The sequence below is a fragment of the Rutidosis leptorrhynchoides genome, chromosome 1 (assembly GCF_046630445.1).
Source record: "Rutidosis leptorrhynchoides isolate AG116_Rl617_1_P2 chromosome 1, CSIRO_AGI_Rlap_v1, whole genome shotgun sequence".
Taxonomy (NCBI): Eukaryota; Viridiplantae; Streptophyta; class Magnoliopsida; order Asterales; family Asteraceae; genus Rutidosis; species Rutidosis leptorrhynchoides.
In genome coordinates, this window is record NC_092333.1 from 549,332,792 (window position 1) to 549,340,149 (window position 7,358).

Consider the following 7,358-nt stretch of genomic DNA (forward strand, 5'->3'; position numbering starts at 1 on the left):
AAACCAAAATGATCAAGTGTGGAAATGAGAGGCTAAAGGCTAGTATTTATAAGCAAAGAGTGATCACATGGATTGATGACATGGCAAGATCTAGGGTGGTGGTGGTGGATGGTTTATGGAGGGGGAGGGGAAGGACAAAAAGTTTACTTTTTGGCTAATGGTGTCTAAAGTATGTCCTTTTGCTAGAATCTTATGTAACAAAGTTAATTATCCTTATCCATAATGCTAGCATGACTCACTAATTATTTATTTATTTATTTATTTATTATTATGGGCCACTAGTAAATATATTTGGGCTAATTAATTGGGTCACTAGCTAGAGTAGGGTGGGCTTGAGCCCAACAAGGTAAAAAGTCCAAAAAGGCTAACTATTGGGTTTTAGCAATTAAATAAATAAAATTAAGCATCCAAAGGCCCAAGTAATTATTATTATAAAATAATAATTAATATTTCGCTGTCCAAAAGTTCCGGTTCCGACAAAAGTCAAACGTACGCGCAGTCCGCGTTTTAATCGTAACGGCAAGTAACGCTAACGGTTATAAAGCATCCAATGGACAAGTTAAGCATTCTAATCTTACCAAGGCACGTTTTAAAGTATATATGAATATAAAACACGTGTGCCAAGGTTCCAGAGTAATAAAGTAACGCAGTACGCACAAATACGCAGTTTCGCAAAAATACAAGGCACAAAAGCAAGTCGAAAAAGCCGGGTCGTTACACCTTATTTCAGTAAGGTATTGTCATGTAGATCAAACACACACCAATTAAAAAGAGGATATTATCGATAATGAAATTTAAGTAAATGGAAGCATGAATTTGACATGTAGATCAAACCAAACAGATCATGACGTAATTACAAAACGTCAATGAGTTTTTTTTTTTAATAAATTTGTGTCAAACTTGTACAATAATTTCGTGATGAACTTCAGGGGCGGAACTTAGTATAGTAGAAAGGGGGTATCCGCTCACCTGGATTTAACGGAGGAAAAAAAATTTACACTAATTTTTTTTTTTTGTTTTACAAAAAAATAAGGTTTTTTTAGTATTTACCTCTGCTGACATTTAAAAATTTATTAAATTTTTACACTCGCCTCATCTGTATTCGGATTCAAGTTCCGTCACTGATGAACTTGTAATGTTGACAATAGTGTAATTTCTCTACTTGAGAACCAAATATATACAAGCATGAAACTAATGAAATGAAGAAAAAGGCATGACCTAATTACAAACCTAAATGAGAAACTTATACACAATTTACGATATTTGAGTTAACAAGTAACAAATACTCTTTAAATCAACAAACATTCAAAACACACTAATCAGAGTAATGATATTAACGATACTGTACACATGATCTAATTACGAACAATCATGAAATACTTGTACAATTGTACACATGATTAACGATATTATTGAAGATAAGAATGCATAAATTAGTAAACAAGTAAGAACTACGCATTAAGTCAACAAAATGAAAACATGAAACTAAAGTAAATTAAAGTAATGATATTAAATTTCTCTGTCGGAACTAAATGAAAACATGGAATTATGAAATGAAGAAAAACAAAATCAATTTATGACCTAGTTACGAACGTCAATAATTCGTACGAGAAATCATATTCAAATTCATTTCAAAATCATATTCATATCAATTCATACAAGCATGAAACTATTTCAGTAAAATAAAGTATAAAATCATATCAATTTGTCAGCATAAGTCGCATATGATAAATGCGAACAACAATGCAAAATTAAATTGAAAGGTAAGTTGATTCGTACCAGAAACAAATACAGAAGATGACCGAACTATGAATTAGAATGAAGAAATTTTGATTAATCAACAGAGGAGCGTGAATCAGAAAGTAGAAAGGAGAGAGTGTGGTTGAAAGTAAATGAAGACAATTAACCTGTAAAGATATATATCTACATGTATCTATATTTTAGATGAAGTTGTGTAACCAGCTGAGCTAATAGGCCAGATAATGACTCGAAGATTACAAATACAGGCGATTCAAACCCACCGAGTGTGGGGAAAATGGCTGCCTCCCAATCGATGTCGGACAAGAATTCGTGTATGCCTGAAAAGGAGGCTGCGAATGGTGGCCTCTGTGATGAAACTACCAACAAACGAGATGTTTATGAAGATGGGTGTGTAGGTGAGGTTGAAAACATTGAAGAAGGTGAATTTTGTCCAACTCAGAACGATGGGTGCTCGGTTTCTGCTACTCCACCGGAATACCCTCCGGTCGACCCAATTTTGGCCGGTGATGTTCTTGAATCGAGGGAGAAGTTGGGGAGTCCCAATGCGGCTGCAATTACTGAAGAGGGTGCAGTTTCCAAAGGCCCGCATGATGCTTTTACACCCCCAAGACATGTTCAAAATTTTGGTGGATGTGGGCCTGAACAAAATTTGGAAATTGGGCCTAATTCAATCGAGTTTAAGTTGGATTGTGAATGTCCAAATGGGCCGGTTCCTTCCCCTGTCGAGAATGAAACGTCTTCTGCTGTTCCAAAGCTGGTTTTCGATTGTCCTCCATCTTCCGCAGTGGCTCGTTTTCGTGTCAAAAGAAGAAAAGCTCCCCCACTAATTAAAAATCATTTCATTAATCACGTGTGGGAGAAGTGTAGTATGAAACGCTGCAATCGTCGGGAAAACTTTCGTTGGCAGGATAGACTATTCATTAACAACGTGATGGAAAATGTGCATGAGGATGATGATGAAGATGGGTGCTGCTCGTGTTGTTCGTCCTGCGAGTCCTCGGAGTCGGAATCTTAAACTCTGTCTAGTCGTAGTGTACGGGTTTTTGTGATTGCGTAATACTGTTTCCATTGTAGTTTTCGTGTCTCTATTATCGCGTGTGTTTTTTTTTCGTTGGTGTTGTAATTGATTGGTAGTCTCGTGTTTTTTGTTCTAGCTCCTGGCTAGTTCCGGTGCGTCTAATTTTTGCTATATTAATAAATTTGCTTGCCTTTCAAAAAAAAAAAAAAAGATGAAGTTGTGTAACGGGTGTAACAAACTTTTAGTCGGAACCAATAGTTTGGTGATTTACCAAACTTGCCCTTGTAATATGGAATGTAAATGACAAAAGAAATGGGTGAAAATATATTTTGGTTTAATGGCCCACGATGTTATTGTTCCACAACTTGGCGGCAAATTATGTTTTTAAAAATCATAATTACTTTTTTTACATAAATATTTGTTATTTTTCTTTCTTTTTGGTTAAGCTATCATGGAAAATTCTCATGCTAATAACTTCAAAATTTGTTATGCCATTTAAAATACTACTCCACATGGTAATGTCTCGTAAGTTAATCCACGGGAAAGTTTTATGACGAAAACAAAATTGAAAAGTGACTAACAATATTTTTCCAACCTTGGAGATATCTATCTATCTATCTATGGCGTGACAATAATCTTACTTGTCACCTCTTGGTTAATTCTGCCACGTGTCATGTCTCGTAAATTACATAATTTTATAATTAAACCCTCATAATATTATTAATTATTCCTTATATACTAAAACTCATGTTTAATGGTGTAGTTTTAGTTAATTTGAATTGTAGTTTTGAGTTCGCGTTTACACTACAATCTAAAACTCATGCTTATTGGTGTAGTTTTAGTTAATTTGAATTATAGTTTTGAATTCGCGTTCACACTACAATCGATCCCTCAATTTCGGCTCAATTTACACAACAGACTCTCAACTCTACACTTTCTCAGGGGTAGAAAGTGTAATATTAAAATAAAAGAAACTAATTCCCCCAAAATTTATAACGTGCCCTATCTTCTCGCTCGGTGCAAGTTAAATTTTTCCGAGACCACCGTTCAACTAGAAAAAGTCTCACGAACCCAACGGGACTAACTATACCCGAAACAGACACTTTTTAAAAAACGCTTAACACAACGACAGCCCGTATCTTTCTGTTCGCCGCAAGTTAAATTTTTCCGACAGCACCGTTACACTCGAAATTTTTTTATGAACATAACGAAACAAAATACGTTTGAAACGGACACTTTTTAAAAAACGCTTAAGACAACGATATCTAAAACGACGCTTAAGACATGAGCCGTTTTCCCCTTCTGTAAATACACAACGCTACGTTAAATATGAATACACAGGCCGAAAGCCCCCGTCGCATCGCGTGGGCCGGATCCGGACTAGTTATATAGATAGATATAATATAGATATTATTGCCAAATGTAAATATAATATTTATATTATATTAACTAGCTAGATATTTATCAATTTTAGATAACTCCATATCATATCATAAATATAAATATATTTATATAATATTTAAAGCTAATATGTTTTTTTCATGTGGATCGGTTTGTGAAAATCTAGCTACGATGGTTATTATTATCCTCACATACTAAGCACCACCCGAAATTTATCCGAAATTTAATCGTATTCTTATAACCCTATCAAAACGACATCTTACCCCTCCATAAAATCATCTAATTCTTTGCTTCCCTTCCACCATCGCCATTCATTCTTTTCCCAAAATAAAACACCTACCACCCCAAATAAAACACTTGATCATCTTCCATATATCAACCACATAACCAGCAGCTGCTACAATTTCCACAAAAGAGACAATCAAGTGGATGCTGCATCAAGGGAGACAAATATATGTTTCATCTACGGAGTTTCCACAACCGCTTCTTCAATCGATTTCAATTAGTCCGTCGTTGCGATTGCTTAAACATATTAGGGTTTCACTCCGTTTTTGTGGTGAAGAACTAAAATATTTCCCCGGTTTATATTTCAGTTGGCGGAAGAGTTAACCTAAAAATTAGGGTTTGAGCGATTAATCTCAAACCATTAATTCTATTTTCGTCGGTGCCATCACGTATACCTTCCCAACCGCTCGCTGGTATCCTACTGCCTTTATACCTTAATCGTTAATTTCAATGTAGTGTTACAACTTTATACCTTAATCGTTGTTCTATTGTCTTTTAAATTTATGATGTTTCATGTGTTTAAGTTATTCTGTTACTAGATATGTATTTAGATGCATTTTTTTTCCTTTCGTTGAAGATTAAGGAGAGGGTTTGTGATGGTTTTACAATATCTTTTTATGACTATTGTATCTGTTTTTAGCACGAGTCGTACTGTATCAGATCCAGTAACCATAAAGCTATTGTTTGTGTTAACATGTTGAATTGAAGTAGTATTGTGTGTATGACCTTTCTAGAGTTTGATAATTTGTCATGTATCATAATCCAAAAGCTATAGGTGTTCACAAATTTCAAACGCTTAAAAAGTTAATTTACTTTTGATTCACTAAGTCAATAAGTTTAATGAACTATTCATAATAACATGACACTAATTTGATACGATGATTGTGGGTAGTGTTGGTGATGGCTTGGGTTGCACATTGTATTTTATATACATATATTATATATACTATTTGGCGTATGTCGTTTGTTATTTGGTGCTTCTGATTACAAACATTAATTGTCGTTTTTACAGCTGAAAAAGATAAACTCTTCTTTTCAAATAATATGTCTGATACTTTGGTATCAGTTGACAATCTGAATAGTCAGATGAAGTCTCTGTCTCTTAAGCTGGAATCGTCCTAAGAAGCTAATATTTGTAAGCTGTCTGATACTTTCAGTGTACTTCACGTTTTATTTTTTTCATCCACTGCTGATGCCATTGTCCATCATACGTGCAAAGAACTTATAACACAAATGGGCCATAATGACCTAGACGAAATCCTACCGCTCACAAGAGCTATCAAAAACACCACACACACATTGCAATTCACTACAACATACAATCAAGGAGAAGACACCATGAGCTCATTATTGATAAAATCTTTGAAGCAGATCTGACCCATCAAACTCATCCTATTTATCATTCAACAACCTTACTACCTCAGGTAGAAAATCAAAACACTCTGAACACTAAAAATAAAGATAAACATAAATAATACTCCGTATACAGTATCTTGCATCACATAGCACATTTTTCAGAAAGCAAGTACTTCTTAGTTGAAACTTTCATAAAGTTCTATAATCTGTTGAGTTTGTTAGTTGGTAGTTGTTATATGTTTATATATCAATTTAAGTTTTGTTATCTGTGGTTTTGGTTTGTGCAGGTCAATTTTGTAGCTTCTGCATTTTAAGTTTGGGTATTCTTTCCATATTCTGTATCTTATTATTTTAGATGCAACCAGGTCCAATAGAACTTGGTGTCGTTCTTGTGGCTCAATTGACAACCTTGAGAAAGGGAAGTCTTAAATGCCCCTGATGTTTCTAAAGTTGCATACGAGTCGAGAAGTATGATGGAACCAATATCACAGGGAAGTGCTTGACCCGTTGAAGATGAAGTGCAGCAGAAACAAGTTCTTGATGAGGCATGTAATAGTTCAAGATCTATTTATAAGCAAATGAGACAAATTTGCTACCTATAAGGTTTTGTAGTATGTCTGCATGACTATGAAATTATGGTGTTGACTTACTATTTGTCCCTTTTCAGCAAAGAAGAAGAGGCCTAATATGCCAAGTGGTAAAGTTCTAATCATTGTTACCTGCTACAAAATTTGAGTGGATCATATATAAGATTAAATGGTTAAGGTTTTTTTTCGTATAAATCATTTGCAGCTGCAGATATGCTTTGTCAGTGCTTATGGTTAGAGCAATTTATAGTTGTCCATCACCATGGAAGGGCAGGTAACATGAGAATGTTAATATAGTAGTCAAATATTAAAGTTAGATGACATTTTTAAAGGATTTTAGTTGTTGTACATTATGCTACTGAGAACATGTTAATTTGGTTGTATTTTTAACGATTTAGGCGATTTATTTGGGAGTGCGGGATAAACTGTATATCCCTTTTTTGTTAGTATTAAAAAATGATTCTTTTTTTGTGATGTGTAGCATTTGTTATAATTCAGTAGGCTTATAACTACCTTTAGTGGTTTGATTCTTGATGTTATAATTCAGTAGGCTTATAACTACCTTTAGTGGTTTGATTCTTGATGTTATAATTCAGTAGGCTTATAACTACCTTTAGTGATTTGATTCTTGATTTAGAATACTAATAATGAAGTGTAAGAACAAAGATGATAATGGAGAGAAAGAAAGAAACACTTTGTAAGTGTGAGAAATGGTGCAAGTTTAATGCTTGCATTCATGAGTATTTATAGCCTAAAATCTCAATATAAAAATACATACTTTGTGTACCAAAATTGACTATATGTATACACCAAAATTGACTATCCATATCTATATTATTATTATTATTATAACACTCCCCCTTGGATAGCAATTTTATTTTGTTGAAGATCAACTATAAATTACTGCCTCGTTAAAAACCTTGCTAAAGAAAACCCAGTGGGAAAAAACT

The 7,358-nt window shown here is 34.1% G+C and overlaps 1 long non-coding RNA gene across 1 annotated transcript; it reads left to right on the forward strand.

Annotated features, from left to right (window-relative positions):
- The first annotated feature begins 4,490 nt into the window (after positions 1 to 4,490).
- LOC139879155 (uncharacterized) lies at positions 4,491 to 6,822 on the forward strand. The gene is made up of 3 exons (XR_011770012.1): positions 4,491 to 4,878; positions 5,478 to 5,600; positions 6,109 to 6,822. It is a non-coding gene; the product is annotated as an uncharacterized lncRNA (long non-coding RNA).
- Positions 6,823 to 7,358: the final 536 nt, after the last annotated feature.